This window comes from Rattus norvegicus, chromosome 16, assembly GCF_021556685.1.
Source record: "Rattus norvegicus strain SHRSP/BbbUtx chromosome 16, alternate assembly SHRSP_T2T, whole genome shotgun sequence".
Classification (NCBI taxonomy): Eukaryota; Metazoa; Chordata; class Mammalia; order Rodentia; family Muridae; genus Rattus; species Rattus norvegicus.
In genome coordinates, this window is record NC_141549.1 from 574,893 (window position 1) to 602,163 (window position 27,271).

Sequence of the window (27,271 nt, forward strand, 5' to 3'; positions counted from 1 at the left end):
GGCAGCAACACTTTCAGCAGCCCCAGATGTGGTGGGGTTTGGCAGCTTCTGACTGCCCTCAGCAGCTTTGACTCCCCTCCCCCTCCCAATAAGCAGGTCTCTGAGGAGTTGGGCAAACCTTTTCCATCTCATAAAACGTGGCACAATATCACCTCTGTTGGCCTGGAAAAAGGAAGGATTAACTCAGTGGCCTTATTCCCTGAGTGCTGGTGGCCGCCCACCTTGGCACAACTGTATTAAAGCCTCCCTCTGTCCTGCGTTCCCCTACCCACAATGCTGGAGAGAGCTGGAAAAGACTCCTACAGCTACAGAAGACACTCAGGGGCCACTTGAGGGGGTGGGATTAATAGAAAGCAATATATCACTGGCGTCCCAGTTCAGAATTACTGCAGCTCCCATGTCTGCCTGGCTATAGTCCTGCTCTGCTCCCCTCTGCCTCCCCATGCCTCTATCACAGTTCCCTCTGCTTTAGATGAGTGCTCAGCCTTGGTGCCTTGGCTAGCGCAGTAGAGCCTCCCACCTAGCCCCTGCTCTTCCGGTCTCTACAGAAATGCCATGGGCTTGGGGACATCTACCATGCTGTTCCTCCGTGATGCCTCAGACCTCACTATCTAATTAGCTGAGTTGCCGGGTCTCAGATCCCTCTAGGTTGACTTTCACAGAAGATGAATGTATCAAGGTGGGTTGTAGCTCAAGGCTGGTTTTCTGAAAAAGATGTCATCCCTCAACATAGTCATCCTTCCAAGATTACAACCTAAGGTTCACTCCAGCCCTGCCTGCAACCTACCTTCTACTCCCAGAGGTGCCCGTCACTCTCTGTAGTTGGCAGAACGCACATAATAAAAGAACTATTATTATAGGGGTATCGTGGGTGAACCATCTGCTATGTTAGGACTGTCACAGACATGTTATCTTATACTGCTGGTTATACCTTACCTGGATAGTTTAGGGATGTGCATCTGCATACTCCTGTGACCTAGCTCACTAGTGGCCACCTTACTGGAAAATGCACTCCTAGAGCAATTGCACCGTGGCAGGAAGTTCCGTGGAATTATGTTGTGCTGCAGAGTGAGAACAGTGTGCCTGTCTAGGCAGAGTTCTGTTCATGCTGAGAATGTCTGTTGACTGTCCAGGTGGTTACACATGACCAGGTGGAGTGTAGAGGCAGACACAGATTTCGACGGTGGCAGAGAAGTGAGATTGCCTCTGTGTGCACATGTGTGCTTGTGCATGTGCATATACCTGTACCTGTATAGAAGCCATAGGCTCATACCAGCGAACTTCTTCAATCACTCATTTTGAGATAAGGTCTCCCATAGGCTTGAAGCTTGTCAAGTAGGCTGGACAGTGAGCTCAGGAGATCTACTTGCTTCAGTTTTCCCAACCCTGGGATTATAGGTATGTGCTGCTGCCCCCATTTTGGGGGGTAGTGCCGAGGATCCAAACCCAGGCCCTCATGGTTGAGTAGAAAGCACTTCACCTATTGAGCCACCTCCTCATCTCCAAGATTGTCTTGATAGCTGCTCTCTACTGTTTTGTCCTCACTGCTCTCCCACCTCTTGATCCTCAGGGAACTTGAGGACCGTGCAGTAACCTTTCCCCATCTTCTACCTCTCTTTGGGAACAATTGACAAACCCTATAGATAGAGAGTTGACAGCAAATGGTCTCCTCCCAGTTCTGAGTCTCAGAATCTGTGTTTGACTCAAGTGCACTGTGTGCCTGAGAAGCACACACCTCACTGTCCAACACATCCTCTGGCCTGTAGGGCCAGCTTGTCCAGGAGACCACATCTAAGCCCCAGCAAATGTATGTGATAGAGTCATCCACCAGCACGAGTCTCAGGAGCTGAGCTGTTTTCTTTAGAGGTAGAGCATACATAATTACTCAAAGGTTAAAACCAGAAAGACACCGAGATATAGTCCCTGCTGCTCATCTTCTAGCTCAGAGAAAGATAGCAGCTTATCCAGAATCACCTAATGGAGCTGGACTTTAACTATGGTGCCATGGGTCACCCTCAGCAAAGACAAAAGCATGGTGGTTTGGTCAGCAGCTAAGGTCTGTCCTGTGCACAAGGGCACGCTCTCTCTCTCTCTCTCTCTCTCTCTCTCTCTCTCTTGCTCACTCTCGCACTCTCTCTTGCTCACTCTCGCACTCTCTCTCTCTCTCTCTCTCTCTCTCTCTCTCTCTCTCTCTCTCTCTCTCTCCACATGAATGCATATCTGTGTGTTTGCCTTTGTGTATTATTTGTGTGTAGGCAAAAGGAGGAGCAGAGCTCCCCTCCAGATGGGTCTGGTGGAACCCTCACATCCTATCTAATTCAAGCAGATCATATTCTTCCAACCAGGTCTGACCAGATGTATTCATTACTTGTCTTATTGCTTTATCAAAATACTCATCAGGAAGGTGTGTTCTGGCTCCAAGTCTAAGGGAACCAGGGAAGTCACAGAGGCAGGAACATGAAGGGAGAGAATGTTGCAACTCAACTTTTCTTCTCCTTTTCAATCAGGTCAGAGTCCTAGGCCATGAAATGGAACCCCCCTACATTTGGCCTGAGCATTCTCACTTCAGTCAGACTAATCTAGAAACTACAGGCAAAGCCAGAGTTTTAGTTTTTTTGGTGATCTGGAGACTAGCAGCTACCCTTCTCCCGAGAGTTCTCCCAGTGGTATTTAGTGAGCAACTTCTACTTAGAGTGTGATGCATGAGGTCAGAGCAGTGATAGAGGTTGGAGAGAGAGGGTGGGGGCTTTGTATGCTGTTGGAGAGGGAGGGTAGGTGTTTGTATATCATTGGAGAGAGAAGGCAGGGGGCTTTGTATGTTGTCGCTATCACATTCTTCTGAGGAAATGAGGAACCAATGCAGGAATCTGGGCAGAGGAAGGCTTCTTAAAGTCTTGAAGGACTTCTCTAGATCCTGAGCTAGCAATGGCCTGAGAGGAGGTGAAGTAGATGCAGATGAGACAGCTAGCAGACTACTGCAAAATTCTAAATGCCAGTCAAGGAGGTCTGAGGCAGGAGTACAGATTGCTCTTCTGGGACATGGAGATGTTGACAGTGGTGTAGAAGAGGAGCTTATAGCAAAAATCCAGAGTTGAAAAATCATCAAAGCACAAGTGGAATGTGAGGTTCTAAGATGGCAGCTGTTCTCAATGCTTCCCTGAAATGTCAGAGCACTCAGAGCAGGCTGAGAAGGAGCAGGAATGGGAGGTTGGAGCAGAGCGCTCCATTCAGGCTTGTCAGAGACTCTCCTGCTGTATTTACTACCTGGGGGTCACTTGCTGGCTCCTCCAGCCTTTGACCCAGGCTTGGATTTGTTTGCATCAGCAGTCAAAAGGTCATGGTGGATGTGCCTTCCTGAATTCCTGGGCATGATGGGGGAAGTAAGGGGATCCTGTATGTGGGAAGCCAGTTGAGGAAACTTCATTTTCTTTGCCCAGTACATGAGACACACTGTCTGACTTCAGGAATACAGAGGAATCCAGACCTTGGGCTACATGGTGAAAGTCAGACACTAGCACAGAAGATCAAGACTGGAAGACTCAAAGACACTGTTGCGGCCCCCCAGTGCTGTGGATTTCAAATGTCAATACACATGGTGGCAGTTGACCTTGGCAGTTAGGCTGTGTCCTGTGACGGCACTATACTTGTTTCCTAGTTTCAGGGTTTTGTTTTGATTTTTCTTTTTTTTTTTTTTTAAAGTAAATAAGCTGAGGTTCCCTCCACAGCCACTCGTGCTGATGGGAACAAAGGCACTTTAACTTCTTCCTTTGCAGTGTGTCTGCATCTGATCCCTTTGCCTTTTTCTTATTAGAGCAGCAATGGCTTCTGGTTCACTATTGAGTAGGAATGTCTGGGAAGGAATACTGGCTTTGCTCTGAGTCTTTGAAAGGCTGTACTCCAGTCTCTGAGCATTCAGTCTAAAGCTGACATTCCTTATCCCTCGGAGAGCACGACCAGGATCCCTAGGTGGCGGAGGGAATTTTCCTCTCCCACTTTCAAATCCCAAATGGCTATTGGCATTTATAGGATGATTTTTGCCTCTGTTGGCATGCTGTAAATGCTCTTCTCCTGCCTATTTGCATGGTAGGTTACACTGGTTTTCAAGTGCAGAATTAGCCCTATGTGTTTAGGTTGTGGCCTATGGGTCTTTCTTTTTTCTTTTTTTTTTTTTTTTTTCCGGAGCTGGGGACCGAACCCAGGGCCTTGCGCTTGCTAGGCAAGCGCTCTACCACTGAGCCAAATCCCCAACCCCCAGCCTATGTGTCTTTTATGAGTCACTGGATTTCACTTGGTGGTTCTTGCTGCTCTCTGTATCCATGTTAATGAAGATATTGTCATTGATCTGACGTGTTGTTCTCTTAAAATGTATTTGTTTGACTTTGGTACGTGGGGGCAGCGCTGGCCTATGAATTCGGATGAGAATCTTTTAGTCTGCTGTACGCTGACTGAGATTACAAAGCTGGTACTCCTCTTCCCAAGTGCCAGGGGAACGTATCAGTTGAACCCACTGAGCATGGGTTTGCTGTTTTAGAGACATTGAATTATTTTATTTCTCATATATAAGTGTGTGTGAATATATATGAAAAATAATATATTTGTATAAAATTATTTTCATATCTGTACTATATATATTCACATATAATTTATTTATATATTTTCTTATATTTATTTAGATAGGAGGAAATATGTTTTTCTTTGTATACATTTTGCTAATTCTAGGTAAATTATTAGACTCATGGGCTCAGAGTGTTTTCGCTATCATTTTTACCCTTTTCCTTATGATATATTGGATGTCCAAGGGTTGAGTAGTGATTGGCCCTCTATTGTTTCTGGCATTGGTAATTTGTCAGTTCTCTCTCTCTTCACCCCCACCCCCTTGATTTACTAGACTCTATATGTGATTCCTATTATTGATTGCTTTCAAAGAGCCAGCTTTTGTGTTTGTGGGTTTTTATAATTTTCTCGATTTATTTTATTGATCTCGGTCCTAATGCTTATTATCTTTCTTCCTGTTGCTTTGGGTGACGCCTGTTATTTTTTTCCTTTATTTTTATAAAATAGGAGCTTGGGTTAGTTATTCCCGATCTTTCTTCTTCCATAGCATGTACATTTAACTCTGAGTTTCACTCTTTTCATTTAGATTTCGATCACAATCCTTTTTTTTTTAAATCTCTTTGGATAATTCTCGATTGATCGACCCACACAGTAGACCTAGACCTGGGTTTCTCATTGTCCAACATATGAAGGAATCTTGTCCTGGGGGAATTGGGTGCACAAAGCTAGACAAGCATGTCCATGCAGGGAGAGAAAACAGAAGGATTACTGCTCTAACCCATGAAGATCACTTGGATAAGTTAGTTTATTCAGAATTCTGGGAAGCAAGAATTGATGACATCAAAAGGAAGAATATGAGGCTGGATCCCATGAAATAGGCATGAATGTATGTAGGTGTGCATGTGGATGTGTGTACATGTGTGTGTGTGAGTATATGTTACATGTGTGAATGAGTGTGTATGTGCACATGTGTGCGTGTGCGTGCGTGTGTGTGTGTGTGTGTGTGTGTGTGTGTGTGTGTGTGTGTGTATGATGAGTATATTCAGCTCTGTTCCCTGAGAGGATGCAGGGTGAGCCATGACACGCAGCAGTGAGCCCACCTTGCAGCCATTCTTGACCTCTATATGTACTCTGTGTTAATTTCTTGCTGTTGCTGTGACAGATTACCACATATTTAGTGGCTTCAAACAGCACTTACAGAAGTAGAGGTTAGAAATTCCAAATGGGTCCCACCTGACTGAAAATCAAAGTGTTGGCAAGGCCAGAAGACAAGTGTCATTCTGAGGTTCCAGTGGAGAGGCCCCACTCTTTGCTGCCCCATGTCCCAGAAGTCACCCTGATCCTTTGGAATGACTTCTTGCCTCTGCAGTGCCATTGTTCTCACCCTGGCTTCCACCTTACTCCTCTTTCTCAGCCTCTGACTCTTCAGCATCCTTCGTTATTCTAGGATTCTCACAGCTACCCTGGGTAGAGGGTACACCTGGATGATCTCAAGAAAATCTCCTTTGTCACAATTACATGACAATTACATTGTCATGCCATGACACATGTCTGCAGTCTTTAAAGGGTATCATTGGAAGATATTCCCCATTTGACTCCATGAAAGGACTTTTGAAGAAGGGGCTTGTTGCTAAGAAACAAGAAATGATTCAGATAATGATGAAGGCCTTGGCAAACAATGGGAAAAAACAGCTTGAGGGGAAGAGCAAAGGCCAAACTGGAAACTAGATAAAAATGATTGCTGCAGATTACAAATTAGGATAGGATAGAGGTGTGTGTGTGACTTGCTATTTATACAAATGGATTCATGAATAAACTAATATTTGATAAGGAATGGAATATTTACATAGTTTCAAACACTGGTCCTTAACATACATGTTCACTACAAAGAGGCAAAGAGTAACTACTAGGAGAACTGTGGGAATACCACATGAGTTAAGGCAGTGAAGTGAGTGTCCTTGACACCTGAACAAATTAAAACTATGATCACATAAACCCAGTAATATGCAATGGGGTGGGGTGCAGTTAAATGGGTCAGCAGGTAAAGGCATGCGCTACCAAGCCTGAGGACCCAGTTTGATCTCTGGAGTTTACATGGTGAAAGGAAAGCCAAGCCTAGCTATGTGCTCTGCTCCCACTGTAAGCACCGAACGCACACTTTCCTCATCCTCTCTCTCTCTCTCTCTCTCTCTCTCTCTCTCTCTCTCTCACACACACACACACACACACACAGATTCATTACTACAAAATTAAGTAAAAGGGGAACAACAGTATTTGTGAAATATTCCATAATCCAAATCTAATTATGATGAACTATGAAACAAATCAAAAAGAAAAAAACTGCAATCTTTGACATCCCAAGTCCATCAACGTCAAGGACAGTGTTAGGAGAGGGGTCATAGTGAAGGAGACAGGCAGCATGATGATTAAACATAGTATGTTTATATACTAGGTGTCTTTACCTTGTGGGATGTTGTTGGGACAATTACTGACTCTCTTTTATTTAAAAAAATACTTTATTTTTGATTATGAATGTGTTTCTTGTGTGTAGATTCGTGTGTGAGTGCAGTTCCTATAGAAGCCAGAAGAGGGTGTCAGTCCCCCAAACCTCTAGGTGGTACTGCCTGATGCGGATGCTGGGAGCTGAACCTGGAAGAGCTGAACGCACTATTAACTGCTGGGCCATCTCTGTAGCCCCAGTTGAAGGCTCTTGAATCAAATATGAGGATTACTTGGTGATCATCTAAAATGTCAACTCTTGTATGTCAATGGTGCCACCAACCTTTACCAATCTCCTTGTGGTAACACAGAGGAACTCTAATGATAGTGGTGTCTAGAAATTCAGAAAGAGGACACATTTGGAACTAGTCTGGGCATATTCAAAGCAGATGGCACACAGGGCAGCTTTCAGAGCCAAAATGGTGATGGCATGGATTATTTTAAAACAATATTCCTTGCCACAAGGAAGCAGAATAAGAAGAGTTGTGGACTTATTACAAAGGTAACCCCAGCCAAAGGTTGAGCAGCCATTTGGAACATCCTTGAAGAAGTGTTTCCTGGGCTTATAACTGAGCAGTGGTCTCTGGACAAGCTTGCATTTCTAGCAGACTCCCATAAGAGTTTTTTATCACATACGGGCACACAAGGGCTCACCTCCATCATTGCCCAGCTCTATTTAATTCTAGTTCATTCAGGGTCGATGCCAGCAACTACATCTTAATTTCAACAGTACCACGAGCATCACCCGAATGCCTACAGAGCACGTTAGACCATTCAAGGATGACTGGCCTCTTACTGCTTCAGTCTCTCTTCAGTGGTTTGGACAAAGGTTCCTTGAAGTTTACATCTAAATTCCAGAAAGTTTACAATTGTTTCAAGAATTACGAACATTAAGATCAAAGCCACATTGTCCACTGTAGGAGAGTCAAATCATTATTTTGTTGGGGTTGGGTTAAAATTGTTAGTGTGTTCTTGACATTGTCAGTATTTTCAATGCTGTATTCTTAATGAAATAAAAAGAGGATGTGTCTTTTCTTTCTTCTGGCTTTCCTTCATGCCCTGCCCACTTAAGACATTTCTCATGTGGCTTTTCCACATTGCTTATTATATTCGTTCCTTTATATGTTAACATTTATTGTTTGGGGAATGGGATCTATTATATTGTTTGTGTTATTTTTATTGGTTTTACAGTGAGAAAGAGCTTCATTTGGTAAATTAATGTTTACCAAATTAATTACTAGCCTCTCCTAGTCAGTTTTTTTGTCACTGTGACAAAATACTTGAGATAAACCAACTTATAGAAAGAAATTGTTTGCGGTGGGCAAATGTTTGTTGTCCCTCTGGTGGCATTTAGAATCTTCTATAGGTGGAGGCACATGTGTATGTATGCCCGTGACATCATTACCATGGCATAAATGATGGGAAAAAAGACCTATCCTGTATGAGATGGGCTCCATCTTGGGATGGGGACCTGGGAACAATAAGAGAAAAAAGGAGAAAGCTAGCACTTGGCAGCACTCCTTTTGTCTGCGTCCTGGCTACCATAATTGGAGCTGCTCTGCTCTGCCATAGCCTCCTCACAGGAGACGCTCACACTTGCAACCATGAGTTGAAAGAACTCTTTGCTTCTTTACATAGCTAATGGCATGTTAATTCTCAGTGGGCAGTTGGTTCACATTTTCAGTGTTTTCCCATCCCTGTTCACTGGGAGCTGGTTCCTTTGGGTCTGTGTTGGCAACACAGCAGGAATACCTAGCAGAGGCCTACTTACTCAGGGTAGCCAGAAATAAAAAATGGTGAGCCAAACACTAGTATTCTAGTACACCCTTCAAAGACCTCCCACTAGACTATACCCGTCAAAGGCTCCACCTTCCTAAAGTGCCCTGGCTGCTGAAGATGCATTCACATAGCATCTTTGGGTCAAGAGCTACATACACCACAACACAGCCTTTTCCGAGATTTTCTTCATTTATTAAAAACATCATTATTTGGGACTGAAGTGATGGCTCATCATTTAAGAATACCGGCTGCTCTTTCAGGGGCACCTGAATTTGATTCTCGCACCTACATGGTAGCTTACAACCATCTGTAATGTTAGCTCCAGAGGACTCAGTACCCTCTTCTGGCCTCTTTGGACTCTGCACACACATGGTACACAGATACACAATGCAAGCAAAATACCCATATAGGTAAAAATAAGTTTCTTAAATGTATATACATGTGTCAGTATGCATAGCACATGTATGCAGGTGCTGTAGAGGACAGAAGAATTCATCAGATCTCCTGGAACTGGAGAAGCAGGCAGTGGGGAGGGGAACATGGACCAGGGGACCCAAGACAGGTCTTCTGTGCTCTTAACCAATGAGCCAAGCCCTCAGTCTCTTTTTTCTCTTTTTAATTCTATCTAGCAGTTTTTCAGTTAATTCTTCTGAGATCTCCAGACAAAGGATTGTCTCATCTGACATGTGCTAATTTCTGCCTCTGTTTTCTGGTTTTTTAATACTCATAAATTATAAATTTTCAGTGTATCACTGTTTGAGGAATATTTAAAAAAAATAGCAGGCTGTTAGGAACCCCTTTCTTTTTAACAGACTTATGACAATGCCGACTTCTGCCTTCTTGAAAGAAGCAGTGCCAATATATTCCTTTTGAATGGGGTATCCTTTCAGAATTAGATAATGGCTTTGTGGTGATCTTTATTGTCAAACTGGTGAATGTTGTTGACTACTGCAGTGTGCTTAAACCACCCTTGAATTCCTGGAAAGACCCTTGCTGTGCCATATCCTTAAAATGTGCCGTTAGATTTTATAGCACAGAGATTTTCTTTTGCACCAAACTTTATAAATAAACCTGACTTGGCATCTGTTTCTTTTGTGCCTCCTCTATTAAATGTTGACAGTCCTATGTTCTAATGGGCCAGTCCTCCAGTCCTCCTGGAACAGCTGAAATAGTAGTAGGATTATCTTCTGCCTGGGATGCCATGATTTATGATGATCTCACTAAAAATATTGAAAATGACTGTGCAGTACAGAAATATTTTTTTTACTATAACTGACATTGAGACAACTAACGTTAGCAAGGCTAAGTCTCAGGAGAAGGCATCACTTGAAAAAAAAAAAGCAGATGTCTTTTAGTCCCTTTTGCAGTGGAGGACTTTTCTGGCTCTACGCATGAAAAGGAGGAATTGTAGAGGCAGAGGGAAGCTGCTTGGGGCAAAGATACCAAGAGATCTCTCAGGTTTAGGGGAAAAACATAGCAAGGCCAATTCTTCCACCAGCCAATTTGCTAGATTCTGGCATTTAATGCAATGATACCTGAGAAGAAAACATGTTTAGAGGGGAACAGAAAGGCTTGTCTACTCCATGGGAAGAGCAGTGTTCTAGCTTGCTTTCTGTTGCCCTGATAAGACACTGACTGGAAATAACATGGGGAGAAGAGAATTTATCTCCTCCTTTATGCTAAAGTCCCTCATCGAGGGAAACCAGGGCAGGAACTCAAGGCAGAAACCTGGAGGCAAAACTGAAGCACAAACCATGGGAGGAGTGCTGCTCAGAGGCTTTCTCCGTCTGACCTCCTCAACTACACATCATATATAGCCCTTGGTTACCTGCCTAGGGATGGCACTGCCCATTGTGACCTGGCCCCTCCCATCTCAATTATCAATTAAGAAAATGTCCTACAGACAAGCCCATAGGGCAATTCTATGGAAACGATTCCTCAGTGAAAATTCCCTCTCCACAGGTGTGTCTAGATTCTTGTCCTGTTGACAATAAATAGAGACCAAAATCTGAAGTTGACTTCGCAAGTAGCTTCAGTGGCAGTGTGGTGAGGTAGAATAACATTTGTACCTGCCTTCTAGTTCCTGGCACAGGATCTTCAACACCATCAGACTCTCCCCAGTGATAGGAATGGTTTCTGCATGCTGGCGAGGTGACTGGGGGCCTCTAGACCATGTCAGGATGGAATCTGGTCAAGAAGGACCAGGTCTTGGTTCCAGAATGGGACCATTCAGATCTCCAGGAAGCAGGGAGAGAATGGAGACCACTCATTCATTCGCTCATGATGATGGCTTAATCCATTGTGTCTATGCAGTGGAGTCTACTTAGCAATACTAGATGACAGGGCTTGGACTACTCCTAGCGGCAGGCTTGTGGGAGGACTGCATTCTCAGAGCAGGCATCGAAGTTCTAGATGGCTCTTTTCTCATTCACAGCCTTCCCTAAACATCTCTTCCGATTTCTCTATCTGCTTCCAAGTCGTAGACTTGATGGCATACCTGCAAACATAAGTGAAGTATCGTGCTGAGTTCTGGGGTCATGCTCATGAAGGCCAAAGCTGGGTAGGATGTGGTTATGTGGATCCCTGCGTTGGCTGTCAGAAACACCCACAGGCTAGGACTCGGCAAGTGTTTAAAGTTGGGACAGCCATGAAGGATTGATCCGTTTGGCAAACCGCTAGCTCTAAAAAATAGTTACATTACAATTCATAACTAGCAAAGTCAGTTATGAAGTAGCAATAAAAATAATTTCGTAACTGGCAGGTCACCTCAACAAAAGGAACTGTATTAAAGGGTTGCAGCACTGAGAAGCAGCGGCCTAGACTACCTTCTACACTGCCCAGTAGTCATTAGTGTCAGAAACAGATTGAATCACTGTGTATCAGGATGGCACTAGAGAACCAGAAAACTAGTGCTAGAAAAAAGCCGATTGGTGTGGTAAAGAAAGCAGGACTCACTCTAAATAAGGGAAAACACACAGACTATACCATACCCCAGTGGAAAAATCCAGCTTTACCCTGTAGGAGCACGTTGCCAGCTACTTTCCTGCCAGTTGGTGGAAGATGGAGTGAATTTCTCAGGAGAAACTAATCTGCTGTGCAAAGAGAAAGACAAAGAACAGGCACCCTCAGAGGGAGCTCTTGTGATTGGAGGGGCTGTGAGATGAGCCTGTAGGACCATGGGCTGGTAGCTATGGGCTGTGATATAAACTGGCTGCTGCTGGGTACAGGCTGGGTATTGACTACCAGTTTCCTTTTCTACAAGTCTGTGATACTTTTAAAAGTGAACGTTGGGGCATTTTCCTGAGTTTCAGTTGTGGTAAACTAGAGTACTACCGTTCACCCTAGGCCCTTCCTGAAGCTGAAGAACTCTTGGTTTGAGAGAAGAGACAAGACTTTGGGGACTAGAGGAGCAGGGTGGTGTGCACTCGGTTTCCTTGTTGTTCATTGCATATGTCAGTCAGGTGCTGCTGAGGCTGCTGACCCATAAACTTCAACAAGAATGGAAAGCAGGGAGGGAGGGAGGGAGGGAGGGAGGGAAGGGGGAAAGGAAAGAGGGAGGGAGGGAAGGGGGAAAGGAGAGAGAGAGGGAGAGAGAGAGGGAGAGAGAGAGGGAGAGAGAGAGGGGGAGAGAGAGAGAGAGAGAGAGAGATATCCAGGAAAACCTATTACCCCTAACTAAAGGACCAGAAACAGGGCAGCCTAAGGACAGAAAATATCCATGGTGATACCTGCCCTACACCAGTTGAGCACTGGCAGAAACCCTCACCTGCGCACACACACACACACACACACACACACACACACACACACACACACACAGATGGGAGCCAGGACCCGACCTTCCACTGGCCCTCATGTGTCTCCCTCTGCTTCACAGGCTCAGAAAGGGCTCTGATGCCTAGTCTGAGGGATGCCAAGTGGGGAGGACTAGAGACCTTTCATTTCCCCCAGCGGAACTAGGCGCTGCTCCAATTTCTGTGCCAAGACAGCGTTGGCTGGGTTGAGTGGGGAGCTGCTCTTTAATTCCTTTCCCAGAGGAAACAATCTGCATGCCAGTGCCCTCATGGTGGTATCAATGGCCTCCAGTAGGGAGCTGAGGATTCTCTCAGAAAGCCAGGAAAGGGCCTTCTAAATGGAAAGAGTCTGGGCCCTTTCCCCCTCTTACTCTGGAATCAGTGGGTCCCCATAGAGAAGCTGAACTTCTAGTCCTGATCATCACACTAGAGTGTGTGAGATGGCGGGAGGAAGACTATGGTCCTCTACTTTCCTTTCCAAGCTGGTGGCAGCTCTGTGCTGTCTGAGCTTTCTCCCAGCTCCCAGTGGCAAAGCTAGTGAGTCAGCCCTTTACTTTAGCCTCCCTTAGTGACAGTGGGTCCCTGCAGGAAGCTGAACCTACCTACTCTTCTAGCCTCCATTATGTCTTTTAAAACAGACAGCCTGTTTTTTGTTTTTGTTTTTGTTTTTGACAGAGAAGAGAATCAAATAGATTTGCATTTCGTGGCATAATGTGCAAAGTGCCCTGGCTACAGCAATAACAAAACTCAGACCTATCACAAGCAGGAAAACCACACTGAGTAATGTTGACAACTATCAGGGAGATGACTCAAATATTGTAAGAATCTGCCAAGGATTTTAAGGCAGTCATTATGAAAGTTCATCAATAAGTAATTACAAATTCCCTTCAAGCAAATGAAAAAGGTATCTCAGTAAGGAAAGAGAAACTGAAAAGCAAGAAAGCATGAATATTATAGAAAACTCAATAACAAACAAATAAAAAAGTCTGTCGGAATGGACTCAAATGCAGAGTAGAAATGAACAAGGGCAGTGATAATTAGGGAGTCAGAGGGAGGATCAACGGAACATGCACAATTTGGTCAGCAGGCAAAATAGAGAAAAAAAATGGAAGTCTTAGGGACCTAGCTGACAACTTTAGAAGATATGTCTTATTGAAATTATAGAAATGAAGATCTCCTGTAAAGGCTTACTAACTTAAATTTAGCAGGAGAAATCAGAGGATTCGAGAGGTAGAGAGAATCTTCTATAAACCCAAGGAAATCTGTGACCAAGTAGATCACATTTATACTTCTGAAAACTACGAAAAAAGTCCACCTGAAAGAAACAACCCAGAAAGATGTTTCCTTCATGTTAATTAGTTTATTATAAAGGTACTGCTTAAAAATGTCCCATTGTGAATAGTGTGCAGAGGTTGGGGTCCCAGAGATACCGTGCAACAGAGAACGTGTAGGTCAAGTAGGCTGTGAGTCAATAGGAGTTCTCAACTGTAATTTTAAGACCTATTGTGGAGTGAAATAGAGCAGAAGAAAGAAGTGGGCATCAGAGGCAGTGGTGGGAGGAGCTCAGCAGGGGCAGTGGTGGGTGGAGCTCAGCAGGGGCAGTGGTGGGAGGAGCTCAGAACAAAATGCTGCAATTATAAAAGAGGAAGGCCTCCAACCAGTGACCCAAGGTCCCACCCAGATGAAGCAGAAAAGCAAAGAGCACTGACCCAAAGGAAGCAGAATAAAGAGATGGGATCTGAAATCAATAAGATCGGAAGTAGGGAGACAGAGAAACAACAACAACAACAACAACAACAACAACAACAACAACAACAATAGCAAAACAGTTTTTTTTCAAAAAATGCTAAAAGTCTGAAACCTCAACCTGAGCTGAAAAAGATAAAAAGAGAAAAAAGTAAATTGTTGATATAAAAAATTAAAAGATCTAATCACAGCAGACACAATTTTATTAACATAATCATACAGGAATACCATGAATAGATTTGTATAAATCTGTCAACTTACAATTTTTTTTCTGAAATCACAAACTACCAAACTGAGCCAAGAAGATATAAGAGAACTCAAATAGTCCTGTGACTGCTGAAAAATTGAAAGTGTAACATAAAGATCTTAAAGAAAAAAATCTCCAAGTTAAATAATGTGTTGATTAATTTTACCGAGTATTTGAGGAAAAATTTACATCAATTCTGCAAAAATCTTTTCCAATTAGAAGAGACACAACTCAGTTAATTTTGCCAGACTAATAGTACATAAAGAGTTTATATTTAAAAAAAAACTATAGACCAATATCTCTCACGAACTAAAACTCTATTACTAGTAAAGCAATATTTGCAAGTAAAATCCTTAAAGCCATAAATAATCATTATTAAATAAGATTTGCTCCCGGCATACAAGGTTAGTTCAATATTTGAAGACTGACATTTAATATAAACTACCATATCAACAGACTCAAAAGTAAAATCAGAATTTCATATCAACAGGCAAAGCAGTTGGTAAAAACCCAACACCCATTCATGTTAAGCACTGTCAGTAAACTGAGAACAGAACACTTCCTCACTTCAATAAAGAACTTCTGCAGAACCCTACACTAGAGCCAGCTGACAGCCCAGGCTCTACTGCTTCCCCTCCAACTCTGGGAGCAAGACAAAGCTGCCTAAATTCTAATACTCTCGTTCAATGAATTATTGGAAATGTGTCCATTGTAATAAGTGAGGACAAAAGAAGCATAAAGTCATTTAGATCTGCCTTTCTATATAGATGTATAAAATTCTTAAAAATCCATCTCAGGGGACAAAAGGAAAGAAAACAAAAGTTAGATAAGAGTTGATCAAAGTCATAGGACAAAAAATCGGGATATGCAAGGTGAACCACATGTCTGTGTAGTAGCACAAGTCACCCATAACAAAAACAAGAAACATGATGGCACTCATAATCACTCCCCAAAATGGAATATTCAGCTTTAAAAATCAAGAAAAATATATGTAGGGCCTAGATTTGCAATATTTTGTGTGTGTGTGTGTGTGTGTGTGTGTGTGTGTTACATAAAATACTATATTGTAGTATATACATATATATATTTATATATTATATAAATAAAGAAAACTAGATTTAATGGAGTCATGCACTATTTTCACAGATTAGGAAATTTAACATTGTAAAGATACCAGTCATCTTTGTACATGGATCTACAGGTTTAAAGCAACTCTGATCAAAATAGTGTTTATATAGTATAGGGTACGACTTGTTAAACAATCTTGATGAAGGACTAAAGTAAGATAAATAATCCCAGGCCTTATTTTAGCCTGAATGGAACTTCAGTGATCAAGGCAGTGTGGCACCTGTGGCAGCCCAGACAACAATAGGTCAATGGGTAAACTAAAGAGTACAGAAATAGACCCTGACAAATGTGCCTCACTAGCATTTGGCAATGATGTGGGGTACCTGAATGGAGACTTTTCAGAGAAAGATGTCTGGATGACTGGCTACTTGCAGTTAAAATGATGAATACAAGTTTAAATGTCATGCCATATACAAAATTCAACTCCAAATGGATTATATAAAACACTAGTGATGTAACTTCTGAAAAGCACCCGGGGTTTAACTGTGTGCACAATTCCTGGACCAGACACCAAACATGTGATCTATTAAAAGTAAAATTGGTGATCTGAGCATCTTCATACTGGATCATCAAGTGTGTTTTTTTCTGCCAAAGGCCCTGTTGGGAAGAGTAAGAGACAAACTGCAGATCAAGGGAACTATTCGCAAACCACCATGTGTGTGACAAAGGACTTTCCTGGAATAGAGAAAGAATTCTTGAAACCAACAGTGAAGAAAAACAAGTAATTTGATTAGAAAACACAGCGCAGATGAGCAGCTCAGTGAAAAGGGTATCCAGATGGCCAGTGGGCACACAGAAAACACAGAAAGATGTTTAAAATCACTAGCCATTGGGCAAGCACAAATTGAAAAGACCCAACAGCAGCAAGAACAAATACCTAGGTCCAGCAAAAGTCTCCCAGACCTCTTTAGAGAGCATCTCTATGACTTACTCGATAATTAAGTATCTAACTATAGTATGACCTAGCTAGGGCTCTCTTGGACATTTAGTCTAGAAAAGCAGAAACGTGTTTATAATAAAACATGTATACAATGATCTTAACTACTTCATTTAATAGCTTCAAACTAGAAGAGTTCTTCTATTTTATCTTATTCTGACCCCCCCGTGTGTGTGTGTGTGTGTGTGTGTGTGTGTGTGTGAGAGAGAGAGAGAGAGAGAGAGAGAGAGAGAGAGAGAGAGAGAGAGAAAAGAAGGGAGGGAGAGGGAGGGAGGGAGAGAGAGGTATGGAGGGAGAGATAGAGACACAAAGAGGGAGAGAGGGAGAGAGAACAACAGAGATGAGTGTTAAGTGTCTTCCTCTATCTGCCTTATATTTTGAGATGTTTTCTGTCCTGAATGCAGAGTTCAGTGATTCAGCCAGGCTGGCCACCAGTGAGCTCCAGGGATCCTCCTGTCTCCTCCTCATCATCGGAAACATTGGGATTGCACCAGCTCTTATATGGGCGCTGGGGATTGGAACATGGATCCTTCTGTTTGTGTGGAAAGCACTTCACTAGTTGAGACTTCTCCCCGACCCTGAGTTCAGTTCTTTAATGGGTTCAACAAACTTAGTATATCCATACACGGCCTTGGCAATATTGGGCATAACTGGCAATAAAAACAAAGTGTTGGCATAGCAGCCGCTTAGATGACCCTCTAGAGCAGCAGTTATTGACCTATGCATTGCTATCCCTTTGGGGGTTGAACAATTCTTTCACAGGGATCACCTAAGATCATCAGAAAACACAAGTATGATCTACAACAGTAGCAAAATTAGAGTTATGAAGTAGCAACAAAAATAATTTTGTGTTTGGGGTCACCACAACATGAGGAACTGTATTAAAAGGTCCCAGCATTAAAAGGTTGAGAATCACTGCTTTAGAGAATCATGTGGGGAAAAAAATCATGATAGCCATAAATGGTTTACAAATACCCTGTGATTTTGTTTACATAATGTTCTTTATGTAACAGAAGAGTAGAAATGAAAAACATGTCAGCAGGCTGGGTAGGAGCAAGGAAAGGGAAGAGAGAATAAGAAAGGTCTGTTAGCGTATGTAGCAGATGTGCAGCTTGGTCTCCATGCAGGGTCCTTAACAACTGGGAGTGGGGGCTGTCCCTGAATCTGTTGCCTGCCTGTGGATCCTGTTTCCCTAACTGGGAGGCCTTGTCTGGCCTCAGTGGGAGAGGATGTGCCTAGTCCTGCAGTGAGTTGATGTGCCAAGATGGGTGATACTGGGGGAGGGAGGGCTCCCTCTTCCTAGAAAGGAGGGGGTTAGGGGACTGTGTGAGGGGAGGGTGGAGGACTTTGGTCAGGATGCAAAGTGAATAAATAAATAGATAAATAAATTTTAAAAAGAAAGATGTGTTGGGATTTGTGTGTGTGTGTGTGTGTTTGCACACATGTATGAGCGTTCACATTCTTCCTTGCCTGTATGTGCACCATGTGTGTGCAGCACCTATTGAGGCCCGAAGGGCACACTGGCCTTGAAACAGGAGTTATACATGTTTGGAGCTGCCATGTGGGTAATGAGAACTGAACCTGAGTCCTCTACTTTGATAAGAGAATCAATCCGATGATTTTCTAAGACAATATTGCCACAGGTAATTGGGTAAAGTACATAAAGAATCCTTTCTTCCTCCATGATTTCTTCCTACAGCATGTCAATCCATTATTATCTTGTGGTGTTAAATTTTAAAATGTTAGACAGCACAAGAACTCGGAGACTACGGTTTTGGGGAGTGTTTATATTTGCTTTTTAAAGTTTAATATTTTTTTCTTGTACGACTTCTGATTTGGTACTTAAGGTAGTAGAGAAAAAAAAACCCTTAGAAATTTCCCCAACTTATTCTCCATTTATTGGTTTCATCATTTTATAATTCTAAATATGTAAATTTCATTTAAATTTTGTTGAGAATGTGTTGTGTCTGTCTATACATGAGTACATGCATGCATGTATGTGTATACCTGTAACATCAAGGCTGGGCAAGGTGGGGAATGTGGAGACTGAAGTGTCACTGGGGCTCACTGACAGTGAGCTGAGCTGAAAAGCAGTGAGCTCCAGAATCATTGTGATACACTGTCTCGAAGGATTAGTCATAAGGCGAGAGAGGTAGAGTAAGGCACACACTCGTGTGCACATGTGCAGTCTAGAGGATGCTATCATGGGGACTACAGGTGTGTGCTCTCCTTGAGTGCTAGGTCCTTGTGCTTCTGTGCAGGAGGCACTCTTGCCCACTGAGCCACCTCCTTACATTGTGTTTGGATAGCAAGTTCCTGGTTTCTCAGATTCTCAAGTTCATTTGCAGGTTTAACTTAGTAACCTCTGTCCTGTAATCACTTTTATCAGTGCCCATGGTATCTCCATTTTCATGGTTACATTTGTATATCCATAGTTTTTATTAACGTGGTTGCATTTTTTCAAAGGCACAGGATCCCTCCATCCCCCAACCCCTACCCCCATCAAGGACTTGCTTTTGAATGGACTAATTTCTCTGTCTCTTATTTTTAATTGATTTATATGCACTTTTATCCTCTCTAATTCCTTCCTTCTGCTTTCCTCATGCTTCATACATTGTTTCTTGTGCGACTTTTAAATTGGGTTATTTTTGTTTTTTCTTATTTAGGGTAGTATAAACTAATTGTGGCCACGAAGCTTCTGTGGGGCGCTGCTTTTCTGTATGAAGTGAGCACAGGAGTTCCACTGCCGCTGTTTCCTGATACCCAGGTTCAGAGTTTGGGTTTTGTGTTTATACCCTAGGTTCTCAGAGGTAAAGCCTTTGTTAGGGCAAATTTCACCACTCCCCTGTGCCTCTCTTTTCATTGGTTACTTGTTTGCTTGCTTTTTAAAAGAGTTTCAAAGTTTTTTATTTTGTGCTTATGAGCTTTTGGTTCCTATGAGTGGGCAGTGCCCCAAGGAGGCCAAAAGAGGATGCCAGATTACCTGAAACCCGAGTTACAGGTGGTTGTGAATTACCGTGTGGGTCCTGGGAACTGAACCTGAGTCCCCTGCATGAGCAACCTGTACTCTGAACCCCTGATCTACCTCCCTCTCCATCCCCTCAACTCTGTTATGGAGTTTTGGTGTATGCCTTGTATTTCTTTTGTTTACATTATCTTTACACACTTTGTTCTCTGTGAATGTGTGACAGATGGACTCAGACCCTAATTCCATATTTTGATTGTTGAATTACTATTTTATAGAAATTTGACAGACTTGTAATATTGATCTTACATCTTTTAAGTCTCCTGAATGGATTAGTTCAAATAGGCTTTTAGTGAATTTCTTAGGATTTTTTGCATACATGCACCCGTCATCTGAAATTAGAAATGGTTCTGTTTATTCCTTTACAATCTGTGTGCCGTTTTAATTTTTTCTTGCTTTGTTACTCTGTCTAGAATCTCCAGTACCACCTTGAGAATTGTTGTGGAAGCAGATATCAAGGTCGTGTTCCTGACTGTGGGAGATAGCAGTTCATGTTTCTCCATTAACACTGACTTGGGCCATCAAGTCACCATTTTGAATATAGTTTTGCAGGCAGGTCCCACAGTTATTATTCTAAAATATTTAGAATTTTCTTTTTACGTCTCTGTTAACATGATATCAGGAAGTGTATATACTCTCTGAGAACTTTCTCCATTCAACAAGCTTATAAATATTGCTTCATGAACATTTTTTCCTCTCTGATCATTATACAATATTCCATTTTGTAAACACACCATGATTTATCCAGCCTTTGTTTTGTCTATGGCTGCTTTGATTGTTTCCACAATTCGGCTACTATGAAGAATGTTTTTATGACAATTACACTCAATGATGCCCTCTGGCATAAATTTGCATGATTTTCTCTTGGGACTTCACCTGGGCATGAACCAATATAAATAATAAAATAGAAATATTTTATGTGGATGTTGAGAATCTGAACTCAGGTCTTCATGCTCGTGTGGCAAACATTTTAACCATTGAGCCATCTCCCCAGTGCCCAAATGTTTTCACATTTTATGAGATAATGCCATTGTGTTTGCTAATATGGTTCTACAAACTGGCATTTTCACCAGTATAACATGCCTCATATTCTCCCTGTGCATGTACAGTCTCTGATCTTTTAGTATTCAACATGTAGCACTTAGTTTTGCCAACTTTAAACAAACCTGGACGCCCCATTAAAGGAAATCTTAGAGAAGTTCCCTCTATCAGACTGCCATGTGGATAAGTGGGAGGTAGGGTATTTTCTTGATTATTGACTGATGTGGTGGACCCAGTTCACTGAGGATGCATCATCCTTAAGAAGATAGGACTAATTATAAGTTGACCAGAGCCATGAGGAGCACACTGATAAGCAATGCCCCTTCATGGTCTCTACTTCAGCTCTGGCTTTGGCTTTATAACCCATTTCCTCCTCAATTTGCTTTTTATCATAGTGTTTATTACAATAGAGAGCAAACGAGTGTTTCCTCATGTAAGTATCAAAACTTGGGGCTTAGTTTGTATTTCCCTACTGGCTTAATGGGATTGGATAGTTTATAAGTGAGTGTGCTTCAATATGAGTCCAGTGGCTCTTCTGAGCTGTAAATTCCAGTGCAACTAGTGTAAAATCTGTACAGCAAGAAGGATACACACAAGGGGCTTTCCTTGTCTAGGGGGATCTTGGGAACAGAGGAACCAAATGCTGCCATCTTGAATATATTCTAGGCCCCTCTGTTGAACCTCTTTACCTCAGTGTGACCATTCAAAGGTGATGTTGAGTCCTGATCTGTGGACTCAGGCTCTTTTCCCACCTGGGTTGGTTATTTCACTTTTTGGTCCCCCAACAATAATATCTTTTACATACTACATGAAGTTATCCAAGTATATTTGATGATACATTAGGGCTAATTTGGCCTCAGTCCTGTAATATCATTTTATGTAGTATCCACTAATCATAATGCTTCCTGGAGAAGTCTCGCTTCGTGTTCTAGCCTTCTGTGGTTTGCACTATGTATTGGCTTCCTCTCCAATAACTTGGAAGGTTTATGGAATATTTTTAGCTCCTCCACTGGCTGCCATGTAACTACATACACTATCCCTTTATGCCGTGCTTATTGAATTATAACTTAAGAGATTTTTCCAATCGTAAAAAGCAAGGAGGTTCATTTGCTTCCTCAGACTCACTTCTCCACAGGCCTGTTTAAGTGTGGTGTGGTCCATTCCTTTGGACCTTAAGCATTGTCCTTCTACATCTAGAGCCATCTATCAGCTTCCGATGTATTTGCCTCATCTTCAAACATGAACACTGGCAGATAAACATCCTACTTGGGATCCAGAGACTCCAGAAAACACTTCACTGTAAAAAACTCATAGGCAATTTCAGTTCTGAAGGACTGAAAGAGAATGCTGTACCGAGATGGTCCTTCTTCCATCCTCTTTGTCTCTGTTTCCATGTCCTGTTGGAACATGGCAGGAAATCCTTGTCCTTGTCCTCTTTCCTTGCCTGCTTAACTATTTGGATGCCAACACTGGCTTCTGAAAGTACTGTGTCCTGTGAGAGCAATGTAGGTCTCCCTATCAGCACTGGCAAGGCAATAGGGTCTCCCCTAGGTATGAGCAAGTTCTGCTGTCACTATTCTTCCCCTGAGCCTCTTGCTAGTGAAGGTACAGCTTGGGGGCTCTATTGCACACAGCATAGATTTAGAATCTGAGTTTCTCTCTGTTGTCCGCCTTTCTCCTTCAACCTCAGGGGATGTGGGTTCACTTCATGAAGGTTTTCGTGGAAGTTTTCTGCTTTCTGAGGTCAGAGAATCCGCTTTTCTAAGCTTCATGCCTCAAGTGGAAAGATTGACCATGCTTCCCCTCTTGTGGTCTCTCTTCCCTGTCCTTCCTGAATACTAATACAGGAGCCTTCTATCCAGCCCTGGTGCTTCTGTGGGCTGTTCAGCTTTAGCTCCTATGTGTTACTCTACCTTGGAATTTTCCTTTGTGTCCATCATGGGAAAAATTTGCCTTCTTGCCTGGGGATTCATCCATGTAGGCATAAAACTGACATGTTTTATTGCAGTCAGCATATCTTGGGGCTGGTAACTGAGTGAGAACTTGGAGAATGCTTGAGGGGGTACCCACCCCATTTCCCAGTTCATTTCTCTTAAAGAACAGCTGTGAGGGGCCCCTGTTCAAGGATAACTTATGGCCTGGATGGCTGGCAGGAGTGCTACCTTGTTAGCCCAAGGGAAACCTGAGACTGGGACATAGGCTGAGACCTTGAGGGTCAGAGCAAACAATGACTGGCATGGGGGACTTTAAGACCTCTAGACTCAAGCCCAAGTGACCCTTGGGATCAGATGTGTGCCCAACTACTTCTTTGAATAGGAATTTGGAAGAAATAAAGAAAACAAATCTGTTTTCCACACTGGGGACCACCTCAAATGCACAGAGAGACAAAGATAGGAACAGCAGTCATTTTTCACAAAGAGAAATTGGATCAAGAGATAACCCCCAAATGCCAACTCTAAGAGTGTTTAGCCATATAGGGGATGGAACATTGAACAACTCATAGGAATTAAAGTAGCTTTAAGCAGATTTTGCTATTCAGGGGATTGGGCAGCTCAAATGGTGTCTAGATATGATAACTGTCCCATTCTATGTCTTATTTAGCCTTCATAGTCGCACTGTGAACAGATATAATTACCTCTACCTTCTTTAGCTGTGATTCTCAACTGGGGAACATTTGACAATGTCTAGGGATGCTTCTGATAGTTTTAGTTTCAGAGAGAGGAGGAAGTTACTGGCAGGTAGGGAGTAGAAAGCAGGAATGTGACCTTCTGTCATATAATACAGGCAGCTTCTTGCAACTATGGGTCATCTGACTCTGTGATGGCCAAGCTTTACTTTCATCCTGACTAGCTTTGGAGTTACCTAGGAATCACATGCCTCTAGGTGTATCTGTGAGGGTATTTTCAGAGAGGTTTAACTGGAGAAATGATCCACCTTGATAATGGATGACTTCATCTCATGGGATGGATGGGGTTCTATGCTGAATAAAAAGTAGGCTCTACTCTCTACGGTGTGTGTCTTATCTTGTCAGGATGGGAAGAAGTCAGGAGTTAAAGCTGAGAGCTGTTTGGCCATGCATGATATTGTTTCTGGCATGATGGACTGTACCCTTTCAAACTGTGAGCCAGAACCGACTCTTCTTTCCAGAAGTCAGCTCTCACCTGATGTTCATCCACAGGACACAGTAACTAACGCGGGCCCCAAATATCAATAGTGAGAAATGGCTGAGGAATATTGATCTTCACTCAGACAGCAAGCCCAAGTCTTCATACAACCAGTGTTGGTGACAAGGCAGGGAATTTAGGAAGAATACCTCCAGCTCAGGTTTTTTTTCTAAGCATTTCCTGGCTGCTGTTCTCATCACCATTGCATAGACGCAAAGACCAAGATGTAGGAAGAGTAGGTGTGTAGGTTCCTTTTGCATGAAAGCCACCAAGGTAGCATAAACAATTTCATTGGCGAGGTAGAGTGTCATGTGCTCTTTAAGTTTCTTAAAAGTCAACTTTGGAAGCAAGGACACCATTCCTTTCTCACAAACCCAGGTTCTGTTTATGCCAAGTGTTCTTCAAAACCCCTGTACTGGGTCAGATTGCCATCCTTGCTCTGTGGTGGGGAGTTGGGAAAGCAGACAGCTGGTAAGAGTGGTGAGCCCTTGAGGGCAGTCAGAAGATAAGTGGTTTCCAACAACTGTTACCATCGATTATCTCCTGGGATGAAAATGCCTACAGTGGAAACGGGAGCTGTGGAAGCTCATCTTTACCAGCTCCAGCTGGCCACTATTTCCCAGTCAATTTCTGTTGGATGCTGTCAGCTTCCTGTTTGATGGTATTTCCCTCCCCCAACCAGGCTCCAGGATATTGATGATGCTTTGATGTCTGTCTGCTGCTCCTATCTATCTGCTACTTGCATTGAAACCAAAGCATAGCAACTATAGGTTGCTCTCTGGACCATGTGGGAGCACAACTTAAAGAGGAAACCACAGTTTTAGCAGTTTTAGTCCAGGAATATTTGGCTGTAAAACTCTGGGCATGGTGAGGTAGAGTGTCATGATGGTGGAGCAAGGCTATTTCCTCATATCATGGTGAATAAGAAGGAGGAGAGGACAAGGAAGACAAGGGAAGAGCCAATGACAAGACACCCAGGGAAACCTCTACAACTAAATCCTACTTTCCAAAGTCTTCAGGGTCTCCCCAAAATAGTGTCACAGACTGGGGACCCAAGCATTCAAAATATGAAGGACATCTGTTATTCAAGCCCTAACTTTGTCATCAGGGATGCAGCATGAGCATCCCTGGGACCTGTGCTTTTAGTTATTGGGCTATCTGTGTTTCTTGAAGGACTTTGATGTGTGAGTCCAGATGTTCTATTCTCCACACCTCTGCCCTGCGCCTCACCTCCCTTGCTGGTTCATAGCCCAAGACATAGTTTAAGAACAAAATAAATAAATCTTGATATTAGGTTAAATGCAAGTCCTGATGAATACTATTTTACATAGCAAAAGGGATGTGTCTTTTCTAGAGGAAACAGAAAACTCAGAGGTTATAGATTTCTTCTCTCAGCTCTGTCCCAGCCTTGGAGACCATTGCTAGAGCAACAGCACCGGATGTCCAGTCCCCAGCAGGGACTGTGTGATTCTTTGAGAGCATTCTAGGCCTCAGATTTCTGACTATGATGGAGACAAGGTCATTAGGGAACTGTCTTCAGGGTGGTATCCTAGGTCTTGGCCTTCTCCTCTGGTGTTCCCTAGGTCCTTGTATGGAAGTCTTGACTGTTTAAACTGGGGAGAGTGGGTTCAGTTACCTGTCCCCATACACTGACTGATAATGGACCTCTGAGGGAGAAGAAAAAGAACAGCTGGCTAGGGCTCTACCCTGAAGGCATCCAAAGCTCTGGGTGAAAGAATGTGGTGCTACTAGTATCTCCTTCTGGATACCCATGGTGAGATGCAGATGCCCATGGTGAGATGCAGGTACTCATGGTGAGAAGCAGGTACCCATGGTGAGATGCAGGTACCCATGGTGGGATGCAGATGCCCATGGTGAGATGCAGGTACCCATGGTGAGATGCAGGTACCCATGGTGAGATGCAGATGCCCATGGTGAGATGCAGGTACCCATGGTGGGATGCAGATGCCCATGGTGAGATGCAGGTACCCATGGTGAGATGCAGGTACCCATGGTGAGATGCAGGTATTCATGGTGAGATGCAGGTACCCATGGTGAGATGCAGGTACCCATGGTGAGATGCAGGTACCCATGGTGAGATGCAGGTACCCAGATGCAGGTACCCATGGTGAGATGCAGGTATCCATGGTGGGATGCAGATGCCCATGGTGAGATGCAGGTACCCATGGTGAGATGCAGGTATTCATGGTGAGATGCAGGTACCCATGGTGGGATGCAGATGCCCATGGTGAGATGCAGGTACCCATGGTGAGATGCAGGTACCCATGGTGAGATGCAGGTACCCAGATGCAGGTACCCATGGTGAGATGCAGGTATCCATGGTGGGATGCAGATGCCCATGGTGAGATGCAGGTACCCATGGTGAGATGCAGGTATTCATGGTGAGATGCAGGTACCCATGGTGGGATGCAGATGCCCATGGTGAGATGCAGGTACCCATGGTGAGATGCAGGTACCCATGGTGAGATGCAGGTATTCATGGTGAGATGCAGGTATTCATGGTGAGATGCAGGTACCCATGGTGGGATGCAGATGCCCATGGTGAGATGCAGGTACCCATGGTGAGATGCAGGTACCCATGGTGAGATGCAGGTATTCATGGTGAGATGCAGGTACCCATGGTGAGATGCAGGTGCCCATGGTGAGATGCAGGTACCCATGGTGAGATGCAGGTGCCCATGGTGGAACACAGAGCAGATGAGATAGCAGTGGGAGAGCTGAGACTCTCCTCAGTGCTCGCCTCTTTGCTTGGCATGTGAATGCTGGTGATGGTGGTAGCCTCTTAGATTCAGGTGTGCACACTGGGTCTCTTTACAGTTCTGGCCTTCTGTGCCACTAAGTCTGAAATAATGAAGGAAGTTGGTCAGTGTTGGGGATGCAGGCTGGGTTCTACAGCCACCCTTTTCAAATGTCACCATGTACTGCTTTCCCACTTTGAGAGTGATTGATGAGTACTGACAGCCTAATGCCACTGTAGCTTGCTATTTCGTATAGCACACAGGGCAGAGCGTGGACTGGCAACCAAGGGGGTCCTTGGAGAAAGGAGACAGGGGCAACTGGCTCTTTTAATATTTAAATGTGGAGAAAGTTCCCATGGTAGGTAATTATTCACACCAAAGATTCTAAGAGGCTCAAATTTGGGATGCCCAGTGAAGTCTACCTCTGGTTCCTCATAAGAAAGGGGTGTCTATGGTGCCCTTCCAGACTGCCACCTTTGACTGTCACCTGAAAGAATGACATGAGAAAGCAAAACTCTGGAAAAAGATAGAAAGATCCAGCAGAAGGAATAAGGGACCTGGAGCTAAACTGTTCTGTTGACAATCTGTATGACTTGCA

The 27,271-nt window shown here is 43.4% G+C and overlaps 1 protein-coding gene across 11 annotated transcripts in view; it reads left to right on the top strand.

Moving 5' to 3' along the window:
• The window catches only part of LOC134482310 (uncharacterized), a 445,899-nt gene that overhangs the window by 346,953 nt on the left and 71,675 nt on the right, over positions 1–27,271 (top strand). Inside the window, exon 7 of one of the 11 annotated variants that reach the window (XR_015639607.1) lies at positions 7,106–8,087. The exons of the other annotated variants lie outside the window; for them this stretch is intronic. The gene's annotated coding sequence lies outside the window, so the exon portion shown is untranslated. Of the gene's footprint in view, positions 1–7,105; positions 8,088–27,271 lie in introns of those variants that run through there. 11 annotated transcript variants of the gene reach the window in all.